This window comes from Bombus affinis, chromosome 4, assembly GCF_024516045.1.
Source record: "Bombus affinis isolate iyBomAffi1 chromosome 4, iyBomAffi1.2, whole genome shotgun sequence".
Classification (NCBI taxonomy): Eukaryota; Metazoa; Arthropoda; class Insecta; order Hymenoptera; family Apidae; genus Bombus; species Bombus affinis.
Window position 1 is genome coordinate 9,358,968 of NC_066347.1, and position 15,091 is coordinate 9,374,058.

At 35.2% G+C, this 15,091-nt stretch overlaps 1 protein-coding gene across 15 annotated transcripts in view; it reads right to left on the reverse strand.

Annotated features, from left to right (window-relative positions):
- The window catches only part of LOC126915820 (neurobeachin), a 413,960-nt gene that overhangs the window by 237,884 nt on the left and 160,985 nt on the right, over positions 1-15,091 (reverse strand). The window lies entirely within an intron of this gene.

The following is a 15,091-nucleotide window of genomic DNA, read 5'->3' on the forward strand; positions in this document are numbered from 1 at the left end:
GTGTTTGTACATATGCATGATTGATCGCAATTTCGATGGCATCCAACAGTTCTTGCTGACGCAGACTGTACCTTTTTACATTTGCTACGTTCCCTGACGACTGAATGCGATCTTGCTGACGTTGGTATTGACTACGCTATTTGACAGAATCCCTGTTCGTGACTGCCTCTGTTCTCGTACGTATTTGTATTCCCTGACACCTGAATTTATTTTCACCGATGAACGATACCATTACGCTCCTATACATTATATTCACGTCGCAATATCGACCAACACGAATGTCCCTGTCTTCGTTGTTTTTCACAACTGGAATACATTCGATTGGAATTTCATCGGTATACAGTATTCAAGACTACTTTCTACGGCGACTAACTCTATTCATCAACGACTAACTGCATTCTTGTTGAGTGAATACATTCTTGATTAATAACTGTATACGCTAGCTGGAATCTAACTACATTCTTCCCACCGTTCAACTATGCTCGCTAACAACTGCTATTCTTGTCGAAGTCATGGTAAGCTTCGATTGTACGGGTTTAATTTCGCTTCCCTCGAAATTTTGTTATCGCCATTTAGGTATATCGTCGTTTCATATGATATTCGATTATGTGCTTCAACAATTTTCGGGTATTACGTTAATCATTAGATATAAGTATATCTTCAAGGATTGCTTTGACATTTCCTCCTCGTAATTTCACCTCGTTTCTTCCTACAATCGCGCAGAAAACGGCGAGAACGATTTCAATTTCTCCTTTTAGAAATTTTCTTGAAATCTTGGAAACCAGTTTACGGTGATATAATTTTACTAATTTTACTCATTGAATACAGAATTTTGTGATATTCTATAGAATCTTTATTCAAAAGTTTCCCTTTCATTTACTTATTTTTTAAAATGACTTTTATATGAACCATTAATCCTTATTGCTTGATCTAAAACAAATGCTATATTGAATGTAAAAAGTTTCTTCCTCATTTAATTTTTTATATAATTCTTAGCAATTACGCTATTCATAACTATATTTTTCGCCAGTCACTGTTCAATTGAACTGTATATTTGAAACACCCTGTATATCTACTCCAGACACTAAAACCTTCGTGACTCCGTGCACTCGACGGAATTTCTTATTTTCCCCACGTTTTCCTTTCGTATTTCGAGAATAAACATACGCTACGCATTTCACCCGAAAATTTCTTCTTTTTGCTCAGTCTTTGTCCATTCCCTCTTCCGTTTGATGAAACCTTTATTCTTCGCGATCGAACATATATCAGGCCATCTTCGAGCATTTGTCTTCCGCTTAGGTAATTATTCGTATTGTTTGTGTATAATGGCGTCTTTATAGGGGTCGCTTCTATTCATACGAGAATACTGAAGAGAAAGCAACTTAAAGACATTTACGTTGTTGATCGAAATTGAAGATCTAATATAATGATATTTTCTTAGAAATATATCAAGGTAAGAAAAAAGTTCGTATATAGTCCTCTATTTAAAACTCAACATTTACGAGTCAAAATGCTTCGTTGGAAAGATCGTATTTGGTTATAATATAATATATTATAAAAAGCAAAAGTTTGTGAGGTTGGAATGTGAAAAGAAGAAAAATTTATATAAATTAAAAAAGAATCCTATATATGTAATTAATATTGTTCATAATTTTGAATTCACGTGACGTTTTCCAATTATATTATATATCTTTCAGAGTAAAAAAGAGACAATTCTGAAAATGTCTAGCCGCCGCTCTAATAAAAGCAATAATTATTTATTTTTAAAAAGCTTTTAACAAAGGATTTGTTAAAACTTGTAAAATAAATAGAATAAAAAAATTATTTTCCTTCAGAGGAGGCAAATGGATTTTAAAAAATGATGTGGAGGTGAAAACCTATTCGTTGGATTCTCTGTCTTCATTAAGGTCGAGATAATAAGACTGTTTGAGAATAAAGGACTGTAAATGCGGAATTGCATATTCACGAATTACAAATTAAAGGCATACCAACCATGAAGAAAATAGAGCTTAAAGTGAAATACGAAGATAAAACAATACTTGCGGAACGAGAAACGTTTCTTGCCAAGTTTAAAAGCGAGGAGAAGAAAAATTAATGTTTGACGTAACGTATGAAAGTGTAGTAAGAGTATTAAAGTTAGCAAACAACTAGTTATTTAATTAAACGTATGAAGCAGCCAAATTAATAATGTTAAGTCTGGTATTCTCTAGAACGTCATATTTTTCTTTCCTTAATATACAATAGGTCAGGGAAATATTCGAATACTTGCATTTCGCAGAGATCGCAAGAATATTTAAACGGTCAATTATCCATTGTATGAAGAAGCTACTGTACTTCTATATAACTTCTATATAACTAAGAGATATTCGGCGCATAATTTTTATATTCAAAGATTCTTTGGTATTTTGCATTTTCCTAAAAAATTATTCGTTTTAAATTATATCACACTCGAAACAGACACGTTATATGCCAGCAACGCAGATTTTAACGTTCGCGACCACGAGCAAGCATTTTCTATAAATTTCAGCGAGCACAAAGCATGATATTACGTTAGCGGCACGCTCGGCCATTACAAAATAGGAAAGTCCTGGGTATCATCTCGCGAATTCCTCACGTTATTCACCGTTGCTTCGATCGGCTGGTCCTCGCCACCGCTCGTTTTTCCCTTTGTGCTCTTTGTCTCGCTCGGGCTACGCTTCATGCTTCCTCAGGATCCTTCTGCTTTTCATGCTTATGCTTCGCTAGCCAACTAGAGGAACGTATACTTTTTCTCTTTTCCTTTTGTCCGTAGTATCCCGTTTCGTTCTTTCCGCTTCTTAACCATTTTTCTTCCATCCACCCGATACGCCACCTCAGTCGTCGTCCTCTTTGGATCGCGAACGAGACCACCGAAACAATCTATGAAAAACCGACGTCGCTTTCCTTCTCATTTACGCTTACGTCTCTATATTCGCTTTCGTGTATCTTTGAATCTTTTTAATAGGTAGAATGAGTAGCAATCGTGCTAAAAGGACTAAAGTATTTATCTTAAAGTGGAGAATTCTTATAGATTTAAAATGTCTTTTGATATTCCACTACACAGATTAGCGAAAGAAACTGATTTTTGTTGTGGAACGAAATAAGTATATTGCTCAAAGCTTATCGCGCCCTAGGAAAGGTTGGATCGATATTTCCGGTCGAAAGACGCGATTGTTTCATTCTTTTCCACAGGACAGTGAACGTTTCAAGCTGCACCACTCTGGAAAAATTTCGCATTTTCGATCGGGAGTGTCCGATTGTTTTGGATCCCGCAGGAACGGGAGGCAAAAAATGCGACTAGTTGCGACTCGTTTCTAGTTGCAACTACGATTGTTTTCGGAATCCAGTGGAGAGAAAAAGTTTCCACTTCAAGCCGAGGTTCTCTGCCCCGATTATCCACAGTGTTCACGCCGAAAAAGCAACTTCTCGTCTTCCCCCAGCTGGAATTCCGATTGTTACGGAACCCGTGAAAAACCGCGGCCCCTCGTTTCGGACAGAAATAGATGGTAACTCAGGTAATTTTTTTTTTTCATTTGACAGTCTGTGAAGTTAGTAAAGTTCCTACGGTTCGGTTGAGAGAAGTTGCTATATTGGATAATATTACGTGTAATAGCATTAAATTTCACATATGTAGCAGTTTTAACAGTCGATATACTCCGTTGTGTATTTGGCGAGATCGAAAGGCACTTATTCACTACGAATTTCTTTTATAGAAAGACATTTGAGAAATTCGGATAGATTCTACGCTCGAATGGACATTTAATGCAGAAATTAAAGAAAACAGCGAGATTGATTAATATTAGGTGCAAAATGAAGGTACGACTGAATTGAAAGAATTCAAGCACTTCAGAATTTTTCAGATGTAGTATAAATATGAATTTTCATACTGGAAATTGAACATTTACCTTAAAGTGACGTTTTCGCAAACTACATTCTCTTTTGTCCTCTATTTCTTTGAGCGAATAGGACTTTACCATCTTCGTTTGCCTCAACTTCTTACTTTTTCACTTAAGGGAGAAAGTATACCGAGTAATGTCCCAGTTTCTTTGAACAAACATTCGCGTCGCTATGCAGCATCGCGAATAAACGTTCGTCGATCATTTCTTGCGTTGCTAGTCTTCACTATTACGTATTGCTACTCAGCGTATTAATAACGTATCAGCCAAAGTAGAAAATCGTGTAACGATAAGTAGAATACGATGTAAAGTAGTGTGGCAACTAGAAAGTTGTATAACTTTATACACTTGCGGACAATGGCGGTACCGTCGCTTAGTAACGAATGTACTCTAAATATATTCTAACTTACTGTTGATCTATTCGTGAAGAAAGAATTTTCAATACCTTTCTTGTGAGTTTTTTTTTATTCATTTAGAAAGTTGAAGAAAAGCAATAAGGTCGAAGATACACTAATTACATCTTTTATTACTTCAATTTGTGTTACATCTGTCGAATACAGGTTTCTCTGATAATTAAACGTTGTTGAAAGAAAGTTAAATATAGTTTGTTTCTCAGCACATAGAATAACCAATTAATTTCAAATATTACAATGAAATATACACACACATATAAAATAGAAGCAAAATTCACATTAACCAACATACAATAAAAAATTTTTCCTTCTTTCTTCGACAATTTACCCAAAGATTTTTTTATAGCTCATTTTTTTATAAAGCTCAATCCAAAACCTCGACTTCTGCAAAAAGGATCGAAAGGACCGAGTGGTTTCTCCAGATGTGATTGCACTGCAATCTAAGAATCCCATTTCTCATCATATAACAATTTCACGACAGATGAATTCCCGTTCTTGGAATCTCGACAGAGTCACACGCATCGTGTTCTCGTTACTGTTTTCTCCGTGACGACCAACTCGACGTTCAACGTAACGTTCCTCTGCAACCCAGATTCGTGTCATTTGCTGAAAATTCCGTGGGCGCGATTTTCAAAATTAACTTAGTGAACACTACCGCAATCGTAGTTTCTGTACATACCCTCTAATGACCCGTGTGTATTTTTTGACTGAAACTCACTCTATCCATATGAAAATTATTGGACCATATAATACAATTTCACAAATTTTTAACAAAATAGGAGTTCACTTTGATAAGTTCGCTTAGATAAGCGATTCAGTCAGCAGAATTCTATTATAATGAATAAACAAATAAATACAAAAATATATATACAAATGAATATCGCGTGCTGATAGTTAACATTCATATTGGTAATTAGTATAACGACATCGATCGTCATAGCGTTAATACGCAAGATAGATTTTTTCTTTCTGATTGGTGGCCTTCCAAACGAATTTTAGGGGCGGTCTCACATGGACAACAAACTTGATACACAGAGTAGTCTGATCATGAATATGGAGAAAGCGACGTGGCGTTTAAGTGGTACAGGACTCGGTGGACTTGTATCGACACAATGTATACGGAAGTTTAAGGGATGTTTACGTGGTCGTAGGGAAGGTGTAGGTAAGAGGATCGAGACTCGTTGGTGGAAGCATTTGTTAGCGTTCAAGGATAGAAGATCGTGTAAGAGAAGGTTCAATTTATTTTTCCTGGGCGTTATGTTTTTTGTCGTCTTATGCGGTATTGATTCTACCGCTCTCTCCGGGATTTTATTCTCAATCCCTTGTTGTTGGGTCTGTAATTCGAAGGAACGTAAATTGGAATTATTCGATGTAATCTGTATTGCAAGGAATTTTGTTCTCTTCTGAATATACGTGAACTTGTGTAATAAATAATTTTTCGAAATTTATTTGTTTTCTTAGTAATTCATTCGTACATAAAGTAAGTATATATTAGCGTATATTGTTAACATATTTGATAAATAAAACCTTACTTCATTCAATAATGAACAAATAATAAATAAAGTGCCATGGATTGAAAACTCGATATCCTTTATTCTTACGATCCCTTCTGAAATTAAATAAACCTTCGTTGTTCCTTATACGTATTACGCTTAATCCGAAAATCAATATCATTGCCTAGCTTTATCCAGGCAAGCTACTATCTGTTGAGCAACCAGTTTATACCAAATTGACATAAAGTTTAACAGCTTAGTTCACAGCTTAGGTTCACTACATTTTGTCTCACGTTAATTAATATATTACTGACCTTTCTAGACCAGTACTATAGCTTACTACCTTTCTGCATTAAATTAAAATGAAAAACATTTTTTAAAATAAAACAAATTTGCTTCATTCTTTTTTCCTTTATTACTGTCTCTTTGTCTACTTTACAAATTTACATCAAACAACACCAGACAATATGCATCCAACAAACAAAAATATAGTTAGTAATTACTACAAAGCTCTGATAACCAGTCAATCAACGTCTCGCAAGATACAGGATTTGCATTCGCGGACGGCTGCACGAACAGTTTCCGGCAAGTTTCACGCGAGTTTAATTGCACTTTAATGAACTAGGCAGTCACCGAGAAAAGTCTCTCTCTCTCCAACTTTCACCCGCTCTCTCTCACTCTCTTCCTCTGTCTCGACAAGTCTGTTCAAAGATTAAGACGACCTTTGCCTCAAACCAAGGGAACACCGTAAAGCACGACAGAAGGGGCAGTGCGTCACACGACCAACGCTTGCACGTTACTCGTGGAAATCTAATTCCGAGAGTGGTCCTACTCGGTATAATTGAGAACAAGCCGGAGAGCGAGCGATCGTTTGACCGTACTTCATCGAGCTTTCCTTTTCAATTATCCTAATGGCCAACAGATTTTTGCCCCAGCTATGTGAAACAATGCCAGTGACATGGGAACGATCACCACTTAATTTGTAACGTACCATTCGGAGAGACGTGTTTATTGGTTGGTGGATCTGAAGGAAATTGATGGAAACGCTGAAAGAGCTTCTAATTTTATCATCGAAATCAAAACATTTTACATAACACGCGTAATATATTTAGAAAAGTTTTCGATAAGTATTAGACTACTTTTGTCGGTTACTATAGTTCTATGGTAAATAGGTAACGAGAGTATTTTTTAATCAAATAGTTTAATTTTCCTAATAATGTGAAGAGAAATCACAAAACTTCTATGTTATTAATAGAATATGCAAATAAGAACATTCTGTTCAAACGGAACGATGCAATTACGAATCTCGCGATTTTAAGTAGAATAGTACCGTATCGTGTCAGACGCAGCCTACAACCTGCAGCGATGAGCATGGAAATAGAAAAATGCTGCTGCTAATTGTATTCTGAAATGTTCTTATTTCTATTTTTCCTGTACTATAAGATTTAAATATTACACATTTTTTGTACTTTGATGAAAATGTTGGGAGCGCTTCTAGCTTTTCTGCTTGACTTTTAAAAAATATATTGCGAGTAATAAAAGTATTACAAAATTCCCTGGGAAACCTTTTTTGAGCTTAATTTTTGCTCGGCTTGGAAAGTATGATTTATTTAAATATCGGTATTTTCATGTCACATCGATCCATCAATGGCATGCTGTTTCTAACGAATGAAACACAGAATCGCTGATTAAACAAAGAAAAAGAAAATAGAAAAAGGAGAGAAAATACCTACATTAGATCACCCTACTCTCTTTAGGCTTTTCTATGTACAAAATGTAGAGCACGAGGGAAAAAGCACTTTCCGGACCTAGTTGGGTTAGTTCCCACTCCATTAAAATCACGGGTATTACATATATTTCCTGCGACATCGAAATTCGAACGATATTTGACATTTTAGACGCGTTTTTCAAAGCAAATAAGAAATCCGTCGAACAAAAAAAGACGTTTTCAATAGCTTTCGTGTTTTTAAATCATATTAGGATAATTCTTCGTAGTAGGATGAAAAGGAAATACCTATTTTTCATCCTAAATTCAGTTAATACATGATTATTTTTGATTTTTTACTTTTACGTTTGACTTTTTGTTTTACGTGCGGAAGACGCACGATTACAAAGCCAAAGATGGAGAAATAAAAATGTAAAATATTTTTCGATCTTATTCTACTTAGCATACAGCAAATAAGTACACGAAATGTGTGGAAAGAATTCCGACAATCTCATATAATATTTAAGCCAGAATCCACCTTGTTATAATAAAAAATCGTCACGTATCGTATTAGTAGAATTCCATTTATATTCTGTCACATTTCTCGGGCGTATTTGCTTTTTCTATATTCGTAAAGCGTACTGCCTTCTTCGTGCATTATGTGAAAACTTCGTATATTATTACTATATCGTCTTTTGTAAATTACATAAAGGTAATGAAACGTAAAATATCATTGCGACAAGGATGAGACAAGCATATTCTTTAAATCGTCGTTAAAGTAAAGTAGTAAAATAAGAACTGGAAATACAAGAAATTCATTCAAACGAGAAAATGTTTTTCAATCTCTGCTAAAGCAAAGCAGTTAAGTAGAAAATGAAACTTCATAAATTTCGTCATAAAAACATTTGATATTCCTAGTATAGCAATAAATAAAACAATAAAAGAAGAAACTATTGAACTAACTATTTATCGATGCTGATTATTGTTAGTGCATATTTTATCTTCTGTATTGTATTAAGTAAGAATTTTGTCGAGTCCCAATATATTTATTGTCAATAAATGACTGAAAATAAGTAACTATCAATAATTTGTAATTCATCTTGATTTTTCAAAGTATATTCTCTCATGGGAACGCAGATAAATGAAGTCACGCAGTCACAACGTCACGCGAAACAACGTAGTACGTGCATAATGCTGAAGCAGAGGTTGCTGGCGTAACATCGCCTAGTCACATGCAAGGATTCCGTCTTGGTCTCGAATCATAGTAAGCTCGAGGTAATTACAGGTAGGCAGTGTGAGCAGTGCTTCCTGGTAAGCCGATAATTGGTGTCTGTTCGACTCAGATAAGGTCACCGTCTCATCGACAGACTCATACAATCTACCAACTTCCGCTTAATCTCTTGCCTTTCAGCCTTTTTATTAGCTACTTAAATGAATTAACGATCGTAATGGTTGATTCTGTATTATATATAAAATGTTCTAAAATTATATAAAATTTTATTCATTAGTTTTCAATCCAACGAATTGAAATAAAAATTATAATTCAAATGAAACTTTGTTCAATACAAATGTAAATGTATTTTTGATGAATCGAAATTACTATCTATATCGCGAGTGTTACCTAATATCGTAAGACAAAGGATTAATTTTTTCGTATTTTTCTATTAATACAATCATTAAATATTTCTTCTTCTCTCTTCCTATTTCGAAATTTCTCAGAAATTCGCACAAGGGTAAGTAAGTTGTAGCTTTTTCGATTACTTCTCCGGCTGACATATTTCTCTTTGACTTATTCCTGTCGTTCACTTGTCAATTTTACAAGATGGTTGAAATAGGAAAAAATAAATCAATCTCGTGATTGTTCTGTGACATCCAATGAAGGAACATCTGCGAGTTTTCAATCGAATTCACATCTCTTTGGAAGAAATATAACACGTGCCAGACGTTAGTACTGAAAGGTGTATTTAACGCAGTATCGATGAACAATTACTGTTAAATAACACGATCAGGGATTACCGAGTCGCGAGAGCGAATTAATCGAGCGAAAAATTTCCACTGAGGTAACGGCGACAGGCATAGTCCCTTTGTAGAATAGGTGAACTTTCTGCGTGCGATGACAACGCTTTGTTCCGAAGCTGACCTGGATAGTGCGAAGAAATAGCAACGCATGCTATAATTTTAATTTTAAATATTTTTTTGCGAAGGTATTCCAAGATATCGAAGTATGTCTTTGAGAGTAAAGATGTGCTGCTTTTCACATCTCTGATTTTTCTATGTTTAGAATTTGAATTTTCGAAGTTTTGAGTATTTGAAGATTTGAATTTTTAAGTATCTGAGATCATAAATCTTTGAACCTTTGAATTTTTTAATTTTAAAATCTTTGAAATTTCGAATCTTTTAATATCTGAATCTTTGAATATTTAAATTTTTAGATAAACGAAACAAATTTCCTACTGCGACAGCGTACTTCGTATATATTATCTTGGATGAAGATCGAAATATTGTAAGGTTACGTAAACTTTAAACTCATGTAAACGTAACAAAATTCGTTAGTCAGTTTCACGAAAATTACTTTCCCATGTTACATATTTGCATACTGTGATGGGTTATTTGTCTTGACTAAAAGTACACATTTTACGCGAAATATAATCCACTGTGAATGATACATAATGCAACGAATTTGAAAATCTGCCTCGAAGGAAAAAGCTTGTACAATAAACTGAAATTGAAATAATTACAAAAATTTAACTTATGATTTTTATTAAATTAAAATATGAAGGACGGAGGCACGGTGTTGAATATCCACTCAGCCGGCTTCCATTATATTCAAAATCATTTGAATATCGTCTCTAATGTTTCTAAATGCGCCACGATATTCTTACAATTGCTAAAAAATACCAGGAAATACCAAAAGTCCAGAATTTCCTCTTCCACCTAATTACTTTCTCCAATATCGGATCTAATTAACCATAATATCATTTTCCCAACCTTTCAAGAAAATCCAACTAATTTCAAGTCTTCAATAACCAACTGAATATAATCAGCATCAAGAACTTCATAGTAGCTATCAGAAGCATCGGAAGTTCCTTAAAACAAAATACTTTGAAACTTAAAAGCGAGGCAGAAAAGACGAAATTGATACATATTTACGATACACTGGAGACAACTTTCCGATGAAACCGATGCCACTTTTTAAAACGATTGGGGTATGAGCTTTCTCTCGATGAAAAGCGAGCAGAGAATCGTAGGAATTCCGCACGATACTCACAAAGGCTAAGAAACGTTCAGTTTGATGGCGAGTATTTCAATCGATAGGGCAGAACGAATTTAACAAACTCGTTCTCTTGTTTAACCGACAGAGTTTCAGCAGCCACTACACGGTAGAACGGCTGAGGGCAAGTGGCAAAGATTTGCAGTGGTTTCGAGCGTACTACAGAGAGAACCGATCTGATCGAGCATGCTCTCCAATTCCTGGTGTACAGTAATTTCGCAATCGGTGTTGATTAATTTGGATCAAGAACTCGACTATCTTCTGTACTCGGACTTCTCCTTGTTGATAAATTACGAGATTAATTACACGAGATTATTATCGATTTCGACAAATCAAGTTCACTACGATTGTTTCGTATGTGTACACTTTATAAATTATCGTTAAGTAGTATATTGGGTGAAAATAATAAAGTTTATACGTTTCAAAGATCGGAACATCCAAACAATTTCAGACAGTTTCTGGAAACATAAAAATCTCTTTCAGGAACGTGCACCATTTTATATAAAAATTTGTCCTTTTGTTAGCAAGATATTTGTAGACAAGTAGAAAAGATGATTATATTCTATCAAATTTCGTGAATACATTTTATTAATACTAGCTACAATAACCACGCAGTATTCCAGTGCTGTAATATTTTTCAATTCAACGTTTCAATCGATCCCAAATTCGCTCGACTTCGTTCGTCAACTCTAGTTGCTCCAAAAAAAATAGTCCATTCGCGGATCGTCCAGTTTACGCAGTGCCAGCACGATTAAGGATTCTGCGAAACAGCGAATTCTCGAAGAACAACTGCGTGACTCATTCATTCGGCTGAAACCCGGCAGAGTAACTCGATCGATCGCTTTTCTCACCAAGCTCTGCCGCGTGGATCAGATAAAATAACGAAATATAGTCAAACAAATTTCGTAATAAAAATAAAAATAAGAGAATATTGTACGCATGTTTAAAATTAGTCTTTCGGAACCTATTATAATTTATAACAATAGAGATAGAGATTTACAAAAATCTAGAAGGTATGAGAATTGGAAGATTAAGTAAAATGCGGATGAAGGCAGACTAACGATAAAGTAAATCCAACAGTGGAGTGAACTCGCAAGAAAAACAGGTCCGCGGTTAAATAAAAAGCCCGTTAATTCCCGACTGTCAACCGCATTAAAGCTGGCCAATTCATTGAAAGTCAGGGAACGGGGTCAGTTCCGCTAACTAAAACGGTTTCATCGATAACTATACCGGAGGCTGGCAGCCGGAGGTGGGATATTTAACACGTACGAACTCATCTGGGCACGCGCGCATACACACACACATATACACACGCTACAACCAGCACTATCACCGTACAGAAACGTCGTCCTGCTCTGCTATTGATATATTTCGACGTTTACGACTTGAAGTAACTTTCCCTAATATATGGCTAGACTTGGATTGTAAATTTCCTCACTTCCGAATATGTACCCGTTCCAGACCACCCAGCCATTCTCTATAATCCCTACCCTCCTCTCTATATTTACTCGTACGCCCCTAAACCACTATCCCAGCCCAGGGAACGGATAGGGAGGATCGTGGAAAGGATCGACGGAAAGGAGAAGATCGTTCGATCTTCTTCGACGTACACTCCTATTCATAGTTGGCTGGTTTGATAGAAAACGTGATAAATAACAGAAAATTATGTATTCATGTAAGATAACGATTTAAATAAAGTAATTATACATTGATGTTCGCATCTTTCATTTTTAGACAAGTTAAACCGGAAATTCGGAGATTTCTGTTAAAAATCTGAATCTGGCTGGCGGAATCATTCGTGACATATTATACATATAGAGCCAACGAACGAGAAATAATACAATGGAAAATCTACTAACATAAAGAAAAATTTTAATAATCTCTGATAATTTATTATTTTCCGTAAGTGTCTTCATACTCGTGAGCAATGAATAATTCAGTGTCTATCAGTGTTATCAGGAGATCGTATAATGTTGCTTACCATTGCTCCATAAAATTCTATCACAGAAACGATCGAAGCTCACTGGATCACGAGGTAGAACGTTGCAATATAGACGTTTCTGACTCCAATTACGATAGAACTCATTAGAGAAATTATCCGAGGGCGAGCGAACTGGAAAGAAGCGAAGAGACAAAGTAGTTCTGCCCTAGTTGACCGGTACCAGGCAACGATTGTTATAATTTTAAAGAGATTCTGCGTCGCAAAGAAAGCTGGTCCGCTTGTAATTTATGACGGAATCCTCTCGAAGTAATTAACAGAGGGTGAGAATAGGGGGAAAGAAAAAGGCAAACCGTGTACTTTGTCAGCCAAGTTTAGCGTTCAAACGAACTGTTGCGACTCAATTCTACGGAATATTCCAAATGGTAATTGTATGAAACTTCTCGACGTTGAACCTAGCGGAAAATCTTTTGGAACAAGACAATAACGTGGGGACTAAGAAGATTGGGAACTGGAAAAATGCTGAAAAGTACCAAATCTTCGGTTTCCTTTGTTCTTAATTGTGATTATAATATTTTTGGATTGCGCGTTGTCACTTTACCACGTTTATTCGTCTGGTTGAGTAATTGTTATTATATTCAATGGAGTTTGAATTTTGATTCTGTATATATTTATAAAAATATGATAGAAAAATGTAAAACATGATAATCTCTTGTCATGAGAGCTTTCAAAAGCATAAATATACACATCTGACATTTGGTCAGAAAGTTATGAAAAATAAATTTTTTAAATCTAATATACACTTTAGCAATAACAAGTGGGGACCTGTGAATGAGAGCCTGGGAACTTTTGAACAACATTGTGTACTACACGGATAATAAAACGCGCTTTGATTTACAATGCATAACTTGAAAAGCATTTTATACGTGATCTGTGTTCCCGTAACAAAATCATTCTTGGCCTCTAGTTGGAATCCAGATTCATCGGTCGTGGTACAAACAATCGCGAATCTCGAAACAATCCGCGTAGCATTGTACAAACGCGCACCTAATTACAGCGCGTTTCAACCGAAACGAAATAAAACAGTAACATTATCTATACACCGGATCCTCTTTTATAAATAAACAACATAGTTGATAAAAAAGAAAAAGCGAGAGAGAGAGAGAGAGGGAAAGAAAGAAAAAAAGTTACCATGCGTGAAACACGGCGACCGGCTGCAAACTCAATTACTGGCGCCGAAATTAAATTTCACCGGTGCTTTGTAAGGTTTGCGTGGAAAAAAGGAAAGAAAAGGGGGAAAGCCTCGTTCCCTCGTTGAAATTCGTGCTCCTTTCAGAGCTACGGCGAACGACGCGAAACTACTTTAAAAAAATTGCGAAATTCGCATAATCTTCGGAACGATACCGGGGAAAAGTGTAGCATACGTATTTTACACGTCGATTTAATTTTATCCTGCCACTTGTAAAAGCGAAAGGAGAATGAGTTGGTGAACTGATATACGGATTATGGCGTTTCTAAAGAAAATTTAACGCCCTACTTTGCGATTGAATTAAAGAAAAATCTGCCATTTTCTGAACGTGAAGAGCAACATTTAAAATAGAAGAATGCAGTTGGAGAGGAATATAATATTCTATGATATTCCCTGTTCGTAGTTATAGTTGGTCACATAAATATTTGCGCAACCTTTAAAAAGAATAACTTTTTTTTAGATTGGACCAAACAGTTCGAAATTTTTTGAGAAGTTAAAAAGATTAGCTTACCAGATGACGTGTTAGAACTTTTGATAAAATTGCAATTGGTCGGAAGCTTAAAGAAAACAGTCATTTCGACCAATGTTGGAAAGGTTGTTCAGTTTTAGAGGTTGCCATATTTTCGTCTGACCGATTATACATCTCTCTCTGTTTATGACCAATTATAAAATTCTTTTCTTAAAAGGGTAATTCTCTTAATAATAATCCCTTCGAAGATTTTAATATAGAATGCTTGGAATGCGCTCTAGATAATGACTTTCGGTTCAGTGCTTTACAATCAAACTAACTGTTTCTCCTTTAATTTCTACGGTTTCTCTCTCAGTAGGTTCATTAACGTAACAATTGCTACAATGAAACGATTAATAATTTTAACGAAGAACGAAGTATTTGCCTCATTAAGTTTTTCCAATACAGGCTTCCCAACATAAGATACATAGTATAATCAAGCATACAAATACCAATTATATTCTTATTCCTATTATTTTCTAATTTATTTCGCAAATGAAATTTCTTACAATCAATCTAATAAAATTTCTAAAAGAATCCATCAAATTTTCAAAATAATTTATGAACCTTCTCTGCGATAGAACATTTTTAAAAAGCTC